Source organism: Jaculus jaculus, chromosome 2 (assembly GCF_020740685.1).
Source record: "Jaculus jaculus isolate mJacJac1 chromosome 2, mJacJac1.mat.Y.cur, whole genome shotgun sequence".
Taxonomy (NCBI): Eukaryota; Metazoa; Chordata; class Mammalia; order Rodentia; family Dipodidae; genus Jaculus; species Jaculus jaculus.
This window is the reverse complement of record NC_059103.1, coordinates 24,009,386-24,030,482: the sequence shown is the minus strand read 5'-3', so window position 1 is coordinate 24,030,482 and position 21,097 is coordinate 24,009,386. Positions and strand designations below refer to the sequence as shown.

The following is a 21,097-nucleotide window of genomic DNA, read 5'->3' as shown; positions in this document are numbered from 1 at the left end:
TCCAAGAAGGATAAATTATAAATTACGAGGCTAATTTCAGGGAGAATTCAGATCCAGAGGGAGGACTAAGCCAAAAGGTGATCTTGGCTGGGGTGGGGGGAGATGGAGAAAGTCTCCCTCACATGGGGAAAAGTCTGGGCACACACGCAGAAAGAAAAGCTTGAGAGCCCAAGTCAACAGATCCCCTTCACGTACGAGGAAAGCCTCCAAGAACAAATCCTTGTAGAAAGCAAGCGGGAAGTGCCGGGCAAATGGCAAACGCGAAACCCTCCTTTTCCAGCCTGTGGGAAGGGAAGGGGAGGGTTTGCCAAGGGGAGCCAGAAAGCAAAAAGCAGCAGAGTGAAGAAAGAACCAAGGGAGAACTACACACGTGTAGTTAGGCAAAGAGAGCACCCAGAACAAGACACATGTGGAACACAAACAGAAAAACGCCCACCATAAAAAGGGGAGGCTGGAGAAGATGGCTTAGTAGTTAAGGCGTTTGCTTGCAAAGTCGAAGGACCCTGGTTTGATTCCCCAGGACCCATGTAACCCAGATGCACAAGGGGGTGCACACATCTGGAGTTTGTTTGCAGTGGCTGGAGGCCCTGGTATGCCCATTCTCTCTCTCTCTCTCTCTCTCTCTCTCTCTGTTGCACTCTCTCTCTCTGTTGTGCTCTCTCTCTCTCTCTCTCTCTCTCTTCTCTCTCTCTCTGCCTCTTTCTCTGTCTCTCTCATAAGTAAATAAATTTTTTTTTAAAAAGTCCAGGCTGGAGACATGGCTTTCTGGTTAAGGGGCTTGCCTGAAAAGCCTAAGGACTCCTGTTTGATTCTCCAGGTCCCACATAAGCCATATGCACAGTGACACAAGGTCGCACATAGGCACAAGGGGGCACACACGTCTAGAGCTTGATTGTAGTGGCTGGAGGGCCTGGCACACCAATTCTCTCATTTGAAAAAAGGGGGAAAAAAAGGCAGTCTGTGGGCTTGTCTTAAAAAAATCTCCCCCTTCGAAACCAGACTGGCAATGGGAAGAGCTTGCCAAAGCAAGGATCAGGAGAGTCAGGTGCCATGACAATGAAAAGGTCCAAGAGAGAGTAATACACACATGCCAAGCCCATTTATGGAATAAATATCCAATTAACATGAGCCTCATCATGGCTGGAGAGATGGCTTAGCCATGACGGTACTTGCCTGCCAAACTTAAGGAATCTAGTTTGACTCTCCAGGTCCCACATAAGTTAGACGCACATGGTGGTGCATGCGTCTGGAGTTCATTTGCAGTGGCAAGAAGCCCTGGCATGCCCATTATCTCTCTCTGTGTGTCTCTAAAACAAAATCAAAAAATAAAAAATAAAAGCACAGCCCTTTAATCCTAGCACTCAAGAGGCAGAGGTAGGAGGATCACTGTGAGTTCAAGGCCACCCTGAGACTACATAGAAAATTCCAGGTCAGCCTGAGCAAAAGTGAGACCCTACCTTGAAAAAAAAAAAAAGGAGATACGCCTCATCATCAGTCAGGTGTGTGAGGAAAGACCTGGCTGGTTGGTGAAGTCAAGAGGCTGACTAAACTGAAGCATCAGGGAGCGACAGCCGGGGACCGTTGGGCACTGTTGCTTGTAGGCAGCCAGCCATCTTGGATGAGACCGGGTCAAAGGTAGGTTCTAGTCTTGCCAGACCAGGGGAGGTGGCATCCATGTTTTCTTTGGGCCTCTGTACCTAGCTGACTGCCTATTTAAAAAAAAAAAAAAAAAAAGCTATCTTGCTCCCATTCCTCCTTTAATAAAGTCTATGCATTATAGTCCAACATCCAAAAGATTGCAAAATCAAAACTATTTCCAAGCCGGATGTGGTGGTGTACGCCTTTAATTCTAGCACTCAGGAGGCAGAGGTAGGAGGATCACCATAAGTTCAAGGCCACCCTGAAAGTAAATAGTGAATTCTAGGTAAGCCTGGGCTAGAGTGAGACCCTACCTCAAAAAAACAAAAGAAAAAAAAAAAAAAAAAAGAAGAAGCAATATCTCTGGACCCAAGCATGTCAGGTAAGAAGTCACCTGATATATATGGAGGATGTGGGGATGTTTGAAAGGCTGTTTATTTATTTTCTTCCCAGATCTGGGATGCTTGCAAAACCAGTACTTGGGAGCCAAGACTTGGTGGGAAGGAAATCAGTCTTATTAGAGAGCCAGCTCTAAGAAGATGGAAAGTCTATCAGTATTCCATCTTAAGAAACTCAGCAGCACAAAGTGCTTTTTTAAATATTTATTTATTTACTTACTTGAGAGAGAGAAAGAGGGAGATACAGCAAATGGGCACTCCAGGGCCTATAAGCCACTTCAAATGAACACATGTGCCACCTTGTGCATCTGGCTTGAGTCCTGGAGACTAGAACCTGGGTCCATTGGCTTTGTTGGCAAGCTCCTTAACCACTAAGCCATCCATCTAGCCCCACAAAGGGCTTTTTTTTTTTTTTTTAATAGGCAGGAGGGACAGAACCAGGCCGGAGTGCTAAGATGCGTGAACTTTTCATCTTCCAGCATATGTGGCTCCTTTCCCCTTCGTTGGTCATTATAGACAATGGACCTTGACCTCCAAGGCTAGTTCCAGCTCTTCAGACAAATGATTACTTCTCTGCAAGTTAAACCTCACAGCAATTTATATGCTTTGTGTTAGTTGGTGCCCAGGACTGAAGACTAGGAGCGTTGTGCATTCCTGTGTTATCTGAAGGTCACCAGATGGTCTGAGGTCTGTAAATATAAAGAAAGACTACTTAGCAATGAGCGTCAGGTGTGGCTTTAGGATTCAGAATGGGGAGGGAGTGAAATCTTGCGGAGGACCACTTTCAAAGGAGCAGCCACTGTCATATACCCCTCCCCCCCTGCTCAGAAGGAGTCATTTCTACTTGTTGATAATTCTGTTTTATAGAACAGGTTATCTCAACTCAAACTCTACAGTAAATATCATGAACGTCTGTCCTTGGCAGCTGGGAATGTTTTACTATGGTCTGGAGGGGAAGGGAGGAAGGGGGATGGGTCACAAGAACTGAGAGCAGTTCCAACCTAAGAGCTGGCTACATTCAGATGCCAGCCCCACGCCCTCCTTAGAGCGGCAGGGGAAGTCAGCCACCTTTGGGATGTCGTGTCTGTGCACTGTGACTCTGGAATGGCTGTGTTGCACTGGGATACAGGGCATTCTCTAATTTTTTTTTTCCTGCTCAATTTTTTCTTTTCAAAAGTTTTCTTATGTTTGGAACAGGGTCTCACTGTATAGCCCAGGCTAGCCTTTAAACTCACAGTCCTCCTGCCCTAGTGCTGGACTTACAGCTGTACACTAACATACTCTGCTCACTTTCAACTTCATCTTATAGACATCTTATAGAGCAGACAACTATGAAACTGTCTTTTTAAACATTTGGATGTGCCCAGGTAGGAATCCATTATGGGCGTTGTCGAGTTCATGTGTGTGTATTGTTTAAGCCCCTCTGTTCTTTGATTGTATGAATTTTTCTTTACCATAACATAAACTTGACAGTGGTATTCTACTTTCCAAGTAAACTTTTTCCCTCCATTCTTTTGTTTGTTAGTTAGTTAGTTTGTTTGTTTGTTTGTTTTGTTTTTCAAGGTACGGTCTCGTTCTAACCCAGGCTGACCTGGAATTCACTATGTAGGCTCAAGCTGGCCTCGAACCCATAGCAGTCCTCCTACCTTGGCCTCCCAAGTGCTGGGATTAAAGGTGTGGACCACCATGCCTGGCCTCTCCCTCCATTCTTTTTCTTCAGTACTGGAGATCAGACCCGGGTCCTTATCCATGCCAGGCAAACTCTATCAGTAAGCTACAGCCTAGCCTTACTGCTCGCTTTTTACAAGTTTCAGAGTGCTGGGTATTTGCCTGAATTCCAGCTTGAGAGACTAAAATAAATATATCTTGAGATATACATATACATAATACATAAATGAACATATATGTGTGTGTGTGTATGTGTATATATATATATATATATATATATATATATATATATATATATATATATATATGTATGTGGCAGAATCCTGCCCAGATAGATAGATAGATAAAACATTATGGGGATTGGAAATGCAGCTCAGTTGTAGAGCTCTTGCTAGCATGCTCTGTACTCTTGATTCAATCCCCACTACTAACTAAATTAATTAAGTTTAAACCTGTAGAATAATAATTTTCTCCTAAAATGCTTTTTGACCTAGGGAAAGTCTTTTCACCTCTCTAGTCCTTAAGGAGAAAGTTCAGGGCTGGAGAGATGGCTTAGCACTTATGGTGCTTGCCTGCAAAGCCAAAGGACCCAGGTTTGATTCCCCAGTATCCATGTAATCCAAATGGACAAGACGGCACATGCATCTAGAGTTCATTTGAGGTGCTAAAAGCCCTGGTGTACCCATTCTCTCTATATATCTGCCTCTTTCTCTCTATCTCTCCACAAACAAATAAATACTTAAAAAGAAAGAAAGAGAGAGAGAGGGAGGGAGGAAGGAAGGAAGTTCAGGCTGGAGAGATGGCTTAGTGGTTAAGTGCTTGCCTGTGAAGCCTAAGGACCCCGGTTCGAGGCTCAATTCCCCAGTACCCATATAAGCCAGATGCACAAGGTGGCGCATGCATCTGGAGTTTGTTTGCAGTGGCTGAAGGCCCTGGAGTGCCCATCCTCTATCTATCTGCCTCTTTCTCTATCGTGCTTAAATAAATAAATAAAAATAAACCAAAAAAAAAGAGAGAGAGAGAAAGAAAGTTCAAACTGGGCATGGTGGCACACACCTTCAATTTCACACACACCCCTACACACACATGACCAAAAGATGTAGTGTCAGACTGGATTCAAATATTAGCTATACACACTTGGGAGGCAGAAGTTGGAGGATCACTGTGAGTTTGAGGCCAGCCAGGGATTACAGAGTGAGTTCCAAGTCAGCTTGGGCTACAGTGAGACCGTGCCTTTCAAAAAAAAGAAAGAGGGCTAGAGAGATGACTTACTGGGTAAAGTGCTTGCCTGCGAAGTCTAAGGACCCATGTTCAACTCTCCAGATCCCACTTAAGCCAGATACACAAAGATAAGGCAAGCACAAAGTCAAACATGCCCACTAGGTGGCACAGTGTTTGGAGGTAGATATCAGTGGCTGAGGCCCTGGCATGCCAGTTCTCTCTTTCTCCCTCTCTTTCCCTCTCTCTATGTCGGTCTCTCTCTTTCTAAAAAATAGAAAAAATTAAAAGGGGACTGGAGAGATGACTTTTAGGCACTTGCCTAAAAAGCCAAAGGACCGCGGTTCAATCCCCAGGACCCATGTAAGCCAGATGTACAATGTGGCATGCGCATCTGGAGTTCGTTTGCAGTGGCTGGAAGCCCTGGCGTTCCCATTCTCTCTCTTTCTCTCTCTCTCTCTCTCTCTCTCTCTCTCTCTCTCTCTCTCTCTCTCTCTCTCTCTCCCTCCCTCCCTCCCTCCCTCTCTCCCTCCTTCCTTCTCTCCCTCCCTCCCTCCCTCTTTCCTTCTCTCAAAATAAATAAATAGATAAAAATAAAATATTTTTAAAAATTAAAAAAATAAAGAAAAATAAGAGAGAAAAAGTTCAAGTCAAAGGTTCCAATTGTAACTGGAAGGGCTCTTAGAAATTATTGAGTTCTGGCCAGGTGTGGTGGCGCACACCTTTAATCCTAGGACTCGGGAAGCAGAGTTCAAGGCTACCCTGAGACAACACAGTGAATTCCGGGTCAGCATGAGCTACAGTGAAACCCTACCTAGAAAAATGAAAAAGAAAAAAGAAAGAAAGAAATTACTGAGTTCTGTTTTTCTTTCTACATATTCAGGATCCCAAAGTAAGACAGAGTGATTTGCTAGAAATCAAATATCTGTCTCCAAACTTTGTTATTCTGGGGATTGTGAGTATAGCTCAATTGGTACAGTGTTTGCCTAGCATGCACAAGGCCCAGGGTTTGATGTCCTGCACCACATAAATCGTGGACCAGCCTTTCTTTTTTTTTTTTTTCCAAATTTTTATTAACAAGTTCCATGATTATAAAAAATACCCCATGGTAATATCCTCCCTCCCCCCACTTTCCCCCTTGAAACTCCATTCTCCATCATACCCCCTCCCCATCTCAATCAGTCTCTCTTTTAATTTTGATGTCATGATCTTTTCCTCCTATTATGATGGTCTTGTGTAGGTAGTGTCAGGCACTGTGAGGCCATGGATATCCAGGCCATTTTGTGTTGGGGGGGGCACATTGTAAGGAGTCCTACTCTTCCTTTGGCTCTTACATTCTTTCCGCCACCTCTTCCGCATTAGACCCTGAGCCTTGGAAGGTGTGATAGAGATATTGCAATGCTGAGCACTGCGGTCATTTCTTCCCATCACCATGATACCTTCTGAGTCATCCCAACATCACTGCCATCTGAAAACAGAAGGTTCTCTACCAAAAGTGAGAGTAGCATTAATATAAGGGTACGAACATTAACAGAAGTGCTTACTGGGCAGTTTGATAAGCATAGTATATACATTTATCCAGACAACAACAGACATTACACCCCTAGGGCTCATAACTAGCCCTGTTTTAAGTTTTCAGTATCAGGAATGTATTCCCTCCCATGGTGTGGGCCTACAGTCCAATTAGAGGGCAGTTGGTTTCCCCCATAACAGATGAGCCACTATTGCCCCTGTTGGCTCATTTGGCCTGGCTAGTCTTTCTTAAGAAGTCAGCTTCAAGATCCCGACTTCTCCACTCTTGTTAATGTGTGTGTGTGTGTGTCTGTGTGTGTGTGTGTGTGTGTGTCTGTGTGCCATGTTTATTTCAAGGCAGGGTTTCACTCTCTGCCAGGTTGGCCTAGAAGTCATTTTTAGTTAGTCTGGCCTTAACTTACAGTGATCCTCCCACCTCTGTGCCTCTTGAGTGCTAGTATTAAAACCTGCACCACCACGTCCATTTTATTTTAAAAAATAAAAAATAGTGCGCCTTTAATCCCAGCACTCAAGAGGCAGAGGTAGGAGGATTGCAGGTAGGATTGAACCGTGAGTTCAAGGCTACCCTGAGACTACATAGTGAATTCCAGGCCAGTCTGGGCTAGAATGACACCCTACCTCAAAAAGCCAAAAAATAAAATAAAATAAAAATTTAAAAAAAAAAAACATTTTTACTTATTTATTTTCAAGGGGGGAGAGAGAGAGAAAGCGAGAGAGAGAGAGAGAGAGAGAGAGAGAGGACATGCCAGGCTTCTTTGTAAATGAAGTCTAGATGCATGTGTCACTTTGTGCATCTGGCTATACATGAGTACTGGGGAATTGATCCTGGGTCATCAGGCTTTGCAAGCAAGTGCCTTTAACTGCTGAGCTGTTTCTCTAGCCCTAAACACAATACTTTTAAAAAATATTTTGTTTCTTTATTTGAGAGAGAGGGAGAAGCAAATAGAGAAGTATGTGCATCCAGCTTTACATGAGCCCTAGGGAATCAAACCTGGGTCCTTTGGCTTTGCAGACAAGTGTCTTAACTGCTAAGCCATCTCTCCAGCATCCCCTCCCCACTGTTTTTGAGGTAAGGTCTCACTCTAGCCAGGCTAACCTGGAATTCACTTTGTAGTCCCAGGCTGGCTTCCTACTAACAGTGACCCTCCTACCTCTCTGCCTCCTGAGGGCTGGGATTAAAACGTGCGCCACCACCGCCCGGCTAAACACAGTAATTTTGAAAGTTAAAACAAGGTGATAGATGGGCAAAAGAAGGAGCACAAATATGGAGGCGAAGCTTTTTAGCAAAATCACTTCTAAAAAGTGTCTGCTTCATTGTGGTGAAACTCTAATGGCATTCCAAGACCAGGTGGCTCTCACCCCTTCCCCCCCCTTATATGGGGTTTGGAGATGTGTCAAAGTGTAGGAAGTATGATAAGAACGGGCAATTTTGTAAGGCCTTAGCAACAGAAAAACCATTTAACGGAGCAATGGATGGCTAAGGAGTTGGTCCAACTGGTCCTGAGTGGTCTTGACTGGCTGCTATTTGGGCGCTTACGTTCCTGGTGCAGCTGTTTCAGTCTCCAGCTGCTACAGGTGGCTGTTTTCCCCGTGTGCCTGGCCAGCCTACCTTAAGACAGCAACTGAGCAGTGGAGAGGCTTGGAGCTTAAAATCCAGTCCGAGTACCGGGAAGATAATTGAATGTACTAACTGGCGGCTCAGGTCAGAAACGCAGAGAATGAGAGAAATTTAGATGTGCAATTCAACGGTCTTCCTGTAGGTGGCGACACCTAAGCTTGCTAGCTGCAGAAGGAGGAGGGGAAGAAACTGTCCTGGCTGAGTGAGAACTTGATTGGGTTGAAATGACAAGTAAAAGTTGGTCAGGGAGTCATGAGGCCTGAAAAGTGAGCGGGAAACCAGATGGGAGGAATTGCCTGACCCCCAAAATGGAACACTTTCCCCTGGGGCAGATTTGTAAACTTCAGTGATAGGCTCTGTTTCACATTATAACTTGTACAAAGTAGGTCCAGCAATTTGGAAGCAAGGGTAAGACAGTCTCAGTTGTTTGTCTCCAAATACTCCACCTGGATGGAGACAAACACACTGAGTTGCTTCATGCAACAATACTTTCCCTGTGATGCACTTGGGTATTTTCTGTTTCATCCTTGTCCTTTTCTAAACGGGGATACTGCCATGACTCACCTCTGTTCATCCCATGACTCATTAATTAATAAGTCACAGCTTGGAGCTGAGAGAGCCCGAGGTGAAAGGTTAATAAATAGTGGGACCCAGGGACCCAGGAAGGGGCAAATGAGATGTAGAATGACTCCAGCATGATGTCAGAGATAGGAGAGAAGGATCCAACAGAGTAAAGATAATGCCTAGAATCCTGGGCATAAAGGGGTCAGGTGATGCACTAGGAACGTTAACTGGAAAGCCTATTAGGAATGTAAAGCTAGTGAGCATTGTTTTTTAAATCCTCCCTCCCCTTCTCGGAAAACTCAAACACGCTCCTTAGTTTGAGGCATAGCCAAAGAAAAGCATTATATAACTTCAGAAAACGTCCGAGTTTTCATTAACAGAGGGAGCAAGTGGTGGGAGATGGTTAGGAGGGACTCAGTGGGCAAGCGTGAGTTCGAGCACTGAGCTAGAAGGTTCTTTCTGGAACAAACAGCTCATAGTTGAGACTCACCCATACTTTGCTGTGCCCAGTATTAGGGGTCTTGCCAGGTTGAGAATAAGTTATGTTGAGCTGTCTTTTCATTTAGCAGTCATTTCTTAACAGTGTTGGCATCAGGAACCACAGTAACTAGCCTAGGACTGTACAGGCATTTCTCAGAAGGAAAAAAAAAGGGAAAACTATTAACTTTATTCTGCATGCACACTTTGATGACATCAGGTCAAAGGGCTTTTTTCCCTGCCTCTTTGCAAGGCTTCCACAGTCCCAGTCTTCCACTGTCTAAATCTCTTCTTTTGCAAAGCCATGGGGTGTGATGGTAGCCTGTTGGTAGTGGAGGATTTGGAACAATAGGTGTTTCTGAGCTGGGTTTATTGAACCGGTCTTGTCTGTGTCCTGGGGGAGATTGTAAATGAGATGTCAACAGGGGCTCTTTTGTGTGCATGGCATTCATCCCAAAAGAGAGGAATTCCCTTACTGTGCTTGTATTTAAAGCACATTTGTTGCTGGTTCGGCTGAAACTTTTTATCCAACAGCCGGAGCTAACAGGGAAGAATGAGTCACTCCGTGTGATTGTAACTTCCTTCCCTCCTTACCAAAGCAATGACTCGGCCATTTACATGTAGAAAGAAAGGCGCCCTAAGAAGATTGGGGGATTTTCAGCAGCTTGAGCCTCTTGTCTTGGCTGTCACGTGGGTCAGAGCTGTCAGCAATCCTGTTAGCCCGGGTGAGGGGAGTCCAGCCTGGCTGTTTTTCTCACTCCAAGGAAAACTTCTTGCTGTTTTGCATGTTTCCTCTTTTAAATCCAAGGACAGAAACACAATTTCCAGCCCTAAACCATTTTCATTTCTCCCTTCCCCCTCCTCTGCTTTTTATTTTTTTTTAACTAAAGGCAATTTCAGTATGCTATAATTTCCGCAAGCTCGGCTTTGCCTAACTCCACTCTCAGAAGATAAGACAAACGTTTTATTACCTCTCAGCCAGGTGCCTGAGGGTGACAAGACTTGCCTTTATCTGGGAACCTGACAAGGTTATCCACCACTCCAACTGGCTGAACCTTGGAGCAGCGGCCATCAAAACGATTTCCTTCCCCATGATCTATTTTCCAAGGCTTTATTGGGAGTTCACTTCAATCCACACACTAGCTCTACTTTCCTCAAAGTTTTTCCGCGTTCCTGCACCAGAGCTGGGTCTGGAAGCTAAGCCGCAGTGACGGGGCAGTTCTCATTTATAAGCACCCGTCAGCTGTCACCGTGAGCCAGTCCCACCGATTTGAGCATCCTCGGGCTCAGTAGATTTGCTTTGCTTACCATCGCTCTTTCAAAATTGTTACTTATTAAAATTTTTAACCTATGATAAGAGAGAAGACTCGGGGTGGGGGGAATATTGAACTGTCTTGAGTTTTTATAGTTCATTTTAAAAACTAAAATATAAATCACACCAAGAGGTAGTACAGTATTGGTTTGCGGTCATAAAACTGGAGCTTGATCTAGCTAGGTCTGTCAAGTCACTAATGTATCATCTGTGTAGTCACACATCAGTTTTGGGGTTATTTTTGCAGTGCCCCATCATGGACTTTCACCCCACCCAGAGTCCTGGGGCTGTTTCCTTCTCCCTCCTCCACTCTCCCTCCTCCCACTGGGCCATCACCTCCTGTCATGGTAATTGAGTACCCCAGGGTTGAGAATAGGGACCAGCACCTCCCCCGAGCCTCTACCTCAGCCACACTCACCTTGAGTTTCTCCCCTACAACACTTAACTCTCCTATAACCCAAAGTTCTGTGTCATTCCCTCTCTTTCTGTCAATTCAGAGCTCACAGTTTCTCCTGACATTAAAATAAAAATCTTAGGGCTGGAGAGATGGCTTAGCAGTTAAGCGCTTGCCTATGAAGCCTAAGGACCCCGGTTCAAGTCTCAGTTCCCCAGGACCTACGTTAGCCAGATGCACAAGGGGGGCACAAGTGTCTGGAGTTCACCTGCAGTGACTAGAGGCCCTGGTGCGCCAATATTCTCTCTCTCTCTCTCCCCTGTTTCTGTCGCTCTCAAATAAATTAATAAAAGTCTTAGCCAGGCATGGTGGCACATGTATTTAATCGCAGCACTTGGGAGGCAAAGTGAGGAGTATTGCCATGAGTTCGAGGCCACCCTCAGACTACACAATGAATTCCAGGTCATCCTGGGCTGGAGCAAGACCCAATCTCAAAAAAACAAAAGTAAATTAAATAAATATCTTGGAGCTGGGTGTAGTGGCCTTTAATCCCAGCATTCATGTGGCTGAAGTAGGAAGATCACCGAGTTTGAGGCTAGTCTGGGCCACAGAGTGAGTTCCAGGTCAGCCTAAGCTAGAGTGAGACCCTGCCTCAAATTAAAAAATAAAATAAAATTGTCTTGGTCTGCTATCCTAAACCCAGAACCTGACCCTGGCAACCATCTCAGTTTATTCCATAATTATAACATAATTCTATGTTACAAGTGTTATCTTGGTTATCACTTGGGTGGAATTACAGCATACAGATGTGCATTTAAAAAATGGTTTCCAGCCAGGCGTGGTGGCGCATGCCTTTAATTCCAGCACTCGGGAGGCAGAGGTAGGAGGATCGCCATGAGTTCAAGGCCACCCTGAGACTACAGAGTTAATTCCAGGTCAGCCTGGACCAGAGTGAGACCCTACCTCGAAAAACCAAAAATAAATAAATAAATAAATAAAATAAAATAAAAAATAAAAAATGGTTTCCAGACTTGAGAGATGGCTCAGTGGTTCAAGGTGCTTGTGCGCAAAGCCTGCAGGCCTGGGTTTGACTCCCCAGCACCCACGTAAGGCCAGATGCACAAAGTAGCGCCTGCATCTGGAGTGGCATGCCTATTCATTCATAGTCTCTCATTCTATCTGTCTCTCCTCTCTTGGTCAAAATAAATATATATTTTTTAAAATTTCCAAACTGTGTTAGGCAGAATGATAAATTCCCTTGCAGATATAAACTTGTAGCCAGGATTCTGAACTACAGCAAATCAACTGGGAGGGGTCTCAAGAGGATGAAAAAAAAAAAAAGATCGGGGGTGGGGGGGGGATTCACAATGGGGACTTGGATGAGGTCCTCTTACAAATTAGGCATCCAATTGGGATGTGCTTGATTGCCAAGTTCAAATGTATATGAAGGGCCCTGATTAGTTGGTGGGCCAGGGAGGAGAGTGCCGGCTCAGAAAGGAGGGTGGGGGGAGCAGGGAATTAAGGAGGAAGCCTTGAGATGGCTCCTTATCGCCATCTCACCAGGGTTGGGCAGTGTCTACAGTATTTTGGGCCCTGTGTCCCTAAGGGATTACCTGTCAAAGAAAGTTACCTTGCTCCTAATCTGTGTCAGAGTGGCTCAAACTGGCCTGGAACTTCCGATCCTCCTGCCTCCACCTCCTACCTCCCAGGAGTGGAATTACAGGTGTGCACCACGATGTTCAGCTTCAAAGGAAATTCTTAAGGACGGAGGCAGAAGGCAGCTCTCTGAAAGATAAGTGGAAAGCGAAAGCGGTCAGTGGGAAGAGTCTCTTTTCCAAGCCAGTTCCACCCTGGATAGTGGGGGTGAGCCTCCTTTTCATCTGTGGAATGGAGACCGTAACCTCCTCTGCATAGTTGTTTTAAGAATTTAATGAGACCATCTACAGCACTGAGGGAATGAGGAGGAGGAGGAGGATGGGGTTGGGAAGAGTACATTGATACCGATTTTAATTCTGACTTTAAAAGGTTGGTAGGGTATTTTTGTTTAATTTAGCAAATGGAAGGTGTCCAACAGTCACTCACTGGTCTTTATACTAAAGATCTAACCCCGGGTCCTGCACATGCCCAGTACGTTCTACACCACTCAGCGGACACCCTCAAACCATCCAGATGACATTTCACAAGCAGTTTTGAGGACTTGGGGAGATGACTCAGCAGTTAAAGACGCTTGCTTGTAAAACGTGCTAAACCCAGCGTCAAGCTCAAGTCCCCACTACTCACATAAAGCTAGATGCACAAAGTGGTGTGTGTGTCTGACATTCCTTTGCAAGAGCAAGGGGCCTGCTGCCCATTTTCAAGGAAGGGAGGAGAGAGAGAAAGAAACAAAGAAACAAAAAGAAAAATTTAAATGCAGTCTAATCAGGCATGGCGCACGCCTTTAATTCCAGCACTTGGGAGGCAAAGGTAGGATGTCTGCTGTGAGTTCAAGGCCAGCCTGAGACTACAGAGTGAGTTCCAGGTCAGCCTAGGCTACAGTAAGACCACCTTGAAAAACCAAAAAAAAAAAAAAAAAGCAGTCTCTAAGGACCTTTTAAATACTCAAGGGATGGGAAAGAGCCCTGAGGGGTGCTGAGCAAGGTTTCAGATTTATGCCTTCCTGTCATTGTCACAGAGAGACCCGGAGGAGATGTCATTTCCAGTGCTGATCCTGCTACCAGGGCATCCACCAGGAGCTGGCATCCTTTCTGGGCCAAGTGAACTGACAGAATTCCACAGGTTAATGTGGATAGTTCTCCTTTAAGAGGAGGGGGTTTCAGGAGGAAGAAGGAAGGGGCTGGGATGAGTAATTGCCTAACTGCACAGCCCAGGGCTGCTGTAGCCTCCCACAGGCCCTGCAGTCCAGACCCTGCTAATGATTATTTCTCATCCTGCTGAAACCAACAAGGAGCACTGGGTGCGTTTGCTTATTTCTTTCCTTCTGCACACATCCTGTTTTCCAAGTCTGAGGCTTTCAGTTTGTCCTGTGCCAAAAACTGCTTCCAGGGAAAGCCCAGTCCCCAAGCCTGGCTCACATTCATGGGGCTCGGGTTACTGTGGTAGACCCACCCTCTCTCGTGAAGGGCCACTAGTAAACTGAACTCATGCTCCAGCCACAGTTAGGACTTAGAAGGACTGGACTCCCAAAGAGGTGACACATTCTGGTTTGTAAACAGCGCTCTCGTTCCTGAAGCCACACAGGCACTATGTGCCGGGTACACTTTGCCATGTCTCCCATGGAAACCTCAGCTACTCCTTAGAGCCGCCCAGGATGGAACACTCCACGTCTGGCTTACTTAACACACCCGGGCACTGTTGGGATTCCACTCTGAATTTGTCTTAGCCTCTCAACTCCAGCAACTCACTGAGCAAGTGACACTTGTTCTCATAAAATAAAATTCTTGGGAAAATTCTCTATGAAACCCATTCCTGTATATGCTAGCCTAAAAAACAAAATAATTTGAAAAAAAAATACTGAAAGAAAGAAGCAAGAAAGGAAGAAAAGAATAACAGAGAAAAGAGGTATGAAGGAAGAAAAGAACAACAAATGCTTGAGAAAGGCAGGATAAGGAATTCAAAGCCAGCCTTGACTCAGTAGTGAGCTTGAGGCTATCCTGGGCTACATGAGACCCTGCCTCAAAAATCAAAACAAAGCAGGGCATGGTGGCCCAACAGAAAATAGAGAGGCAGAGGTAGGATTACCATGAGCTTGAGGCCACCCTGAGACTATACAGTGAATTCCAGGTCAGCCTGGGCTACAGCGAGACCCTACCTTGAAAAACAAAAAAATCAAAACAAACAACTAGAAAGAAAAAAGGAAAGGTCCTTGGTCCTTAGACATCCATTTTAAGTACACAGACAGAAGGGGGTAAATGGTGGTACATGCCTATAGTCCCAATATACTGCAGAGGACAGAGGCAGGAGGATCATAAATTTGAGGTGGTCATCCTCAGTCTGAGGCCAGCCTAGGCTACATGAGATCCTATCTCTAAAAACTATTTAAACTGGGCGTGGTAGCACACACCTTTAATCCCAGCACTCAGGAGGCACAGGCAGGGGGTCTTGGTAAGTTTGAGGCCACCCTGAGACTACAGAGTGAATTCTAGGTCAGCTTGGGCAAGAGTGAAGCCCTGCCTCAAAAAAAAAAAAAAAAAAGTTAAAATTAAAAATATTTAAGGGGTTGGAGATATTTGCTCAGCAGTTAAACCTCTTGCCTGCAAAGCCTAACATTCCAGGTGTGCTTTCCTAGTACCCACATAAAGCCAGGCGCACAGAATGGCACATGCATCTCAAATTTGTTTGCAGCGGTTCGAAGCCCTGGCATGCCCATTCTCTCTCTTTCTCTGTCAAGTGTGGTGGTGCAAAGCATTAATCCCAACACCCAGGAGGAAGATCGCTGTGAGTTCGATGCCAGCCTGAGACTACATAGTGAATTCTACGTCAGCCTGGGCTACAGCGAGACCCTACCTCAAAATAAATAAATAAATAAATAAATAAATAAAATATATATATATATATACACACATATATATGGCACAGTGGTTAATGTACTTGCCTTTGAAGCCTAAGAACCCAGGGTCAATTCCCCAGTACCCACGTAAGCCACATGCACAGGGTGACTCATGTGTCTGGATTTCATTTGCAGCGGCTGAAGGCTGTGGTGCACCCATTCTCTCTCACTCTCTCAAATAAAACAGGTAAATAAACAAATAAATAATATTTTTTAAATGCACACATGTGCGCATGCGTGCACACACACACACACACACACACACACACATATGTATATGTATTTATTCTTTAAGTTCAAGGAACGCCGTCACACAGGAATAGGGTATTTAGTATCCTGGCCCCTCAGCAGCCACCCGCCCAGTGCCTGTTTGTCAGAGACCATGACCTGACCGCCATGGCCCCGCAGGTCAGGGGCACCTATTAGGTACTGACCAACAGAAAGAAAGGATGTTAGGTGGATAATGTACAGATAAGAAGAGAACCCAGGTTTTTGTGTGTGCACTAGAAGTTGCCCCCAGAGCCCCATGCCTGCTAGGTGCATGCTGTACCCGCAGGTGACAAAAGGTGGAAGTCTGACATCCTAACTCCACGTCAAATGTTGGCTGGTCATGATTGTACCTGACCACCCAGAAGTGGGTCTCGGGGACAAAAGGTGATTTAGTTTTCCTTGGTATCTTGGAGAAGTCACAGTAGACACCTCCTCCTCCTGTGGATGTCAGAACCCTCAGGTGGTATTTGACTGCGGCCTGTGCTCATCCTCCCATACACTGCATTTTCTTGGTGTGGTTCTGGTGATCAGACCCACAGCACATGCGAGGCAAGGGCTCTCCCACTGAGCCGCCTCCCCAAGACCTTGGTGTTGAGACAGAGTCTCAGTGTGTTGTCCAGGCTGGCTTTGAACTGGCAAGCCTCCTGCTTCAGCTCCTGAGTGCTAGAACAGCATACACTGCTGTTGCAGACTTTGAGAGCAAGGGGCCTTCCTCTGCCCAGATGCGCTGAACTCCAGAGCCTCAGAAACTCGAGTTCATGCTGCATGCCAAACAGAAATAAGGAGGCGAGGGCAAAAATAGCATTGTTAAGTTATTTTTATTTAGTTGCAAACAGAGAGAGAAGATGGGCACTCCATGTCCTCTTGCCACTGAAAACAAACTCTATCCATGTGCTTTGGGTGAAGAAGCTCCAAAGTGTCAGGAGAGCATGCTGAAGATTTCCCCAGGAACCGGAACGGGAAACACAGGAAGAAAGGGAAGAGGGCATGGTGTGGTGGCGCACGCCTTTAATCCCAGCACTCGGGAGGCAGAGGTAGAAGGATAGCCATGAGTTCAAGGCCACCCTGAAACTACATAGCGAATTCCAGGTCAGCCTGAGCTAAAGCAAAACCCTACCTTGAAAAATGAACAAACAAACAAAAAAAAAAAAAAGAAAGAGGAAGAAAAGGTAAAGTTATGCATTATGAGTTCGACCTCAAGCAGGCAGGCTCCTCAATAAGGTTCTTCAAGCAACTGCCTCAGGGGAGGGGCCTCTGTGCAGCATAGTGCACATTCTCACCGAGGGACTAACTGTTCCTGCCACCTTTTTGGCACGTCTTATAGGTGGGGAGTGGTCTTTTGATCAGGTGAGTGACAGGCTCCACCAAGGACCAGAGGACTGTTTCTGTGGTCAGGGAAGTGACTCTTTTCTTTTAAATGTTACCAGGGAAACAGGAGGCAGCATCTTTCCCAAATATCTGTCCAACTGCAATATGACCATGCCAGGCAAACAGTTGTGATACTGTACTGGTTAGGGAAGAAAAAAAAAAAAAAGAACAAGAGAAAAGTTTGGAAACATTCAACATCGGCTCAGTTATTCTTCCCAAATATTTGCCATCGACAGTTGGTAAAAGCCGAAGTGAACCTATGGCTACAGGGCTGACTGGATGGTGACATCCGAGTCCACAGAGAAAGACTTGGCTGAGATACTCGTTTTACTTCTGCCCTCACGATTTTTCTTTGCTATTAGTCCTTCTCCCTTTTTCTCCAGGAAATCTTTCCTCATTCCTTCATATAACAAGCATTCATAGGCTAGAAAGATGACTTAGCAGTTAAGGCGCTTGCCTGCAAAGCCGAAGGACCCAGGCTTGATTCCCCAGGACCCACGTAAGCCAGATGCACTAGGTGGTATATGCATCTGTTCACTGCAGTGGCTGGAGGTGCTGGCACATCCATTCTCTCTCTCTCTCAAGTAAATAAATACAATAATAAAAACAACAAGCATTCACCATGGTGTGACTACAGGGACACACCTATTCTAAGAACTGCAGTGGTGTAAATGATAAGACAGTCAATAATGCCCAATTAGCATCTGGCTAGAGGGAAAAATTTCACCTAGCATAGAATATAGGACCAGAGTGCTGAGAAGTGACATATGGTCACCAGTAAAGGCTAATTGATGAAAACCTTCAAAGAATAATCTCCTTTCCTATTCTGGGCACTGTTTCCTTCCCAGACTCCTGGTAATGCTGTCTGGTTTGAGACAGGGTCTCATGTGTCCCAGGTTAGCCTCAAACTGCCCATGTGGCTGAAGATTACTTTCAATTTCTGATCCTCCCGCTTCTACCTCTGAGCACGGGGATTACAGGTGTGTGTCACCACACCCAGCTGGCATGGAAACAGTCTGACCTAATCTGAGCAGTTGGTAGACCAGCTGCCCAAACAGGAAACCTTATATAATTCTGTAACGCTGACCTTGGGCCCCTGAATCTTCCCTTTCTGTAAACAGTCCATTCAACCCAGGAAGACCTACAGACCTGGCTGGGCCACATTTTGAAAAACACACATCATTACACATGTTGGAGGGGGAGGGAATGCCTAAGTCTAAGAGGAAGTGATGTGCCTGACTCAGTGGCAGAAATCACTTCATAAAGTAATGGAACAAATGGAAGTTAATCTTCAGTGATGAAACTGTCACGGCTGTCGTTTGTGTGACTGCATGACTCAACAGCACCTGTTAGAAAAGCCGGGAAAATGAAGCGTGAAATCCTGATCAAATTCCCAACTGGAAACAACACTTCGCCATGGAAATGAGTAAGCATGATGGCCTAAGTGCCCTCGTTTCAAAACACACACACACACACACACACACACGTCCTGGTTCTATGAAGACTGTCATTTTACCTTGGCCAGTGGCCAAACCCTGCGCAGAGCCCCAGGCTCCCAGTCTTCAGCATTAGATGGTCTGGATAAATGCTAATCAAATGTCTGTGCAGCAACAATTCGTTTCACATATGGTAACCTTCAGGCTTCTAATATTACTTAATTGATTGTCAAACTTCATTAAAGTCCACATTACAGGTCTTTGGCCTTAACCCCTCAGCCTGAACCTTCTTAAAGACACCCCCTCCCCACTGCACACATACACACACATCACTCAGTGTCCTCTAATTTAGTTAATTACGGGACTTTCTGAAGAAAACAATTACTTTGATCTGAACCTCTCAGGTTCTGGTTAGCGTTTACAGAAGCAGGAGGAAAGGATGCCAGGTCCTCTGGTTAACAGCAGCTCCCAGCTGTGGTCCACAGACCTGCAGGGTGGAGTAAGGAGAGGGAGAGGCAGGTTAAAAACACTGCGCCGCGCCTGTTGCTGGGTGTTGGAGAGCGAAGGTGGGTTTGGAGGTCTGCTCTCCTGGAAGCTGGGATGCAGTCTGGTCATCTTAAGCTATCTTTGCAAATAAGAAGATTAAAGATCAGTTTCTGCATCTAACATACAAATTAAGATAAACGTGGAAAATGCCGAGTGGCACGCATCGCATCAGGAATCCCAGTTTTGTTGGTGGGTTTTGGGAACAGGGTCTGGCTATGTAGCCCTTGAACAATGGATCTTCCCACCTCAGCCTGCGGAGGGTATTAGGAATTAATTACAGACTTGCCTGGTTCTCTGATCCTGAGTTTTGAACCCTCACTGATCCTAGGGTGGGACCCCAACCCACAGGTTTTGCCCTACAAGTAAGGTTGGGGGAAGGAATGTTAAAGTGCTAAGATAAAAAGTAAGACATTTTGAGTTCTGCTTTTTCTGCTTTTTTTTTTAAATACTTTTTATTTATTTGCAAGTAGAGATAGCTAGGAGAGAGAGAATGGGGGCGCGCCAGAGCCTCCAGCCGCTGCAAATAAACTTCAGATAGGGTGCGCCACACTGGGCAGCAGACTTTTTGTGGTTACTGGGAACTTGAACCCAGTTTGTTAAGCTTTGAAGACAAGCGCCTTAACCGTTGAGCCATATCTCCAGCCCCTTATTATTATTATTATTACTATTATTATTTTTGAAGGACAAGTCCAACAAAAGTTGCCCACCCTATCCACAGCGCTGCTTACCTTGCCAGCGGAGTCTCGAAGCTTAGAGTACCTAAGCGGTTGTTCCAAGCTTGGCCACCAGGGGACGCTGGAGAGCAGCAGGCTAGCCCCCAGCACTAGTTTGTTTTCTCAGACTTTGGATGGGGAAGGAGAGAGGGAGGGGGAGTTGGGCGTGGGGGCGGTAGGAGAGATGCAGCTGGCTTGAAAACAATCCATCTGTTGCCTGAAATTATCCCACTGGCCATTTCATAAGTCAAAGGTTGCCACGTTACCTGTTGCCAGGTTCCCGAGAGCGCTCAGGGAAAATGCGGCTGGGAAAAGGCAAGGCACGCCACCGTCCTTCTGGAAGCTTGTGGGTTTCAGGTTTTTTCCACTGGGCTGGCGCTGACATTTGGAGAGCAGCTGCTGTGGATAGCCCGAGCATTGTTTGGTTGTAGCTCTAACAGAGGAGTGGCTGCGTCTTACATCATTTCCAGGCATCAAGTGCCTGGGGCTTTTTTTTTTTTTAAATGACTCTTAACTTTCTGATCCCTCCCTCCTTCCCTAGATTTTTTTTTACAGTACATGGCTCTGTGCAAAAAAGAAAAAAAAAAAAAAAAAAAAAAAAACAGCCTCGCCTCAGGAAGCTTGTAGTGACTTGTTACTTGGAAGCTTCTAGGGAAATAAAAAATAAAAATTATAAATAAACAACCCCCAAAACGTCGTAGCTCTGGAACAAACCTTTCCTTTCTTCCTTCTGAGAACAATGTTGTGTTTGATTAGCAACGTAGCAGGGCTCTCCCCAGAAGAGGCGGGAGGCTATCAGTTGAATAGATCTCCAAGCCAGACATGCCTAGGCTTGGGGCATTTGTCTGGCATTAGGAAGTGTCTGGAATCCTAGTAACCACCAACTGGCGAGGCGAACAGATGACTGTAAGAGTTATTGCCCTGTTGGTCTCTCCTCCCACTCCCTCCTCCCCTGCGCGCTCACACCCGCATGCCGCTTTTCTACAGTGACTGGGACTGTGTGGTTACCATGGAGGCTGGCTTTAGTGGAGATCATTCTCACACAGTCACTTCCCCCGGATCCAAAACCAACCAGGAGAGCGTACTGTGGGATGCGCTCTGCCTCACAGCCATGGGCTTGGCTATGGAAGGGGTTACACCCCACCTGGGCGGGCACAGCCTGGCATCCATGCCTCTCGCCAATGACCACACACAACACTTTGGGTGGCCTGGAAATGGGAAGCTGTAAATATTTTTGAAACAAAGTAGTTACTTTTCCATATGGACTTTGTCTCGGCTTGGGTTTCTCTCTTCAACAGTTTGATTTGATTTGAGTTTTGATTTTTTGAGGTAGAGTCTTGCTCTAGCTCAGGCTGGCCTAGAATTCACTATGTACTCTCAGGGTGGCCTCGAACTCAC

At 45.7% G+C, this 21,097-nt stretch overlaps 1 protein-coding gene and 2 long non-coding RNA genes across 8 annotated transcripts in view; 1 reads left to right on the top strand and 2 right to left on the bottom strand.

The window, feature by feature from the left end:
* Positions 1–21,097, top strand: part of Dlgap1 (DLG associated protein 1) — a 961,152-nt gene that overhangs the window by 829,879 nt on the left and 110,176 nt on the right. The gene's annotated exons all lie outside the window — the stretch shown is intronic.
* On the bottom strand, positions 2,429–9,245 carry LOC123458598. Its single transcript, XR_006635734.1, has 2 exons — positions 9,128–9,245; positions 2,429–2,725 (listed from the first exon to the last, which is right to left on the bottom strand). It is a non-coding gene; the product is annotated as an uncharacterized LOC123458598 (long non-coding RNA).
* On the bottom strand, positions 16,436–20,170 carry LOC123458597. Its single transcript, XR_006635733.1, has 3 exons — positions 19,966–20,170; positions 18,826–18,927; positions 16,436–18,350 (listed from the first exon to the last, which is right to left on the bottom strand). It is a non-coding gene; the product is annotated as an uncharacterized LOC123458597 (long non-coding RNA).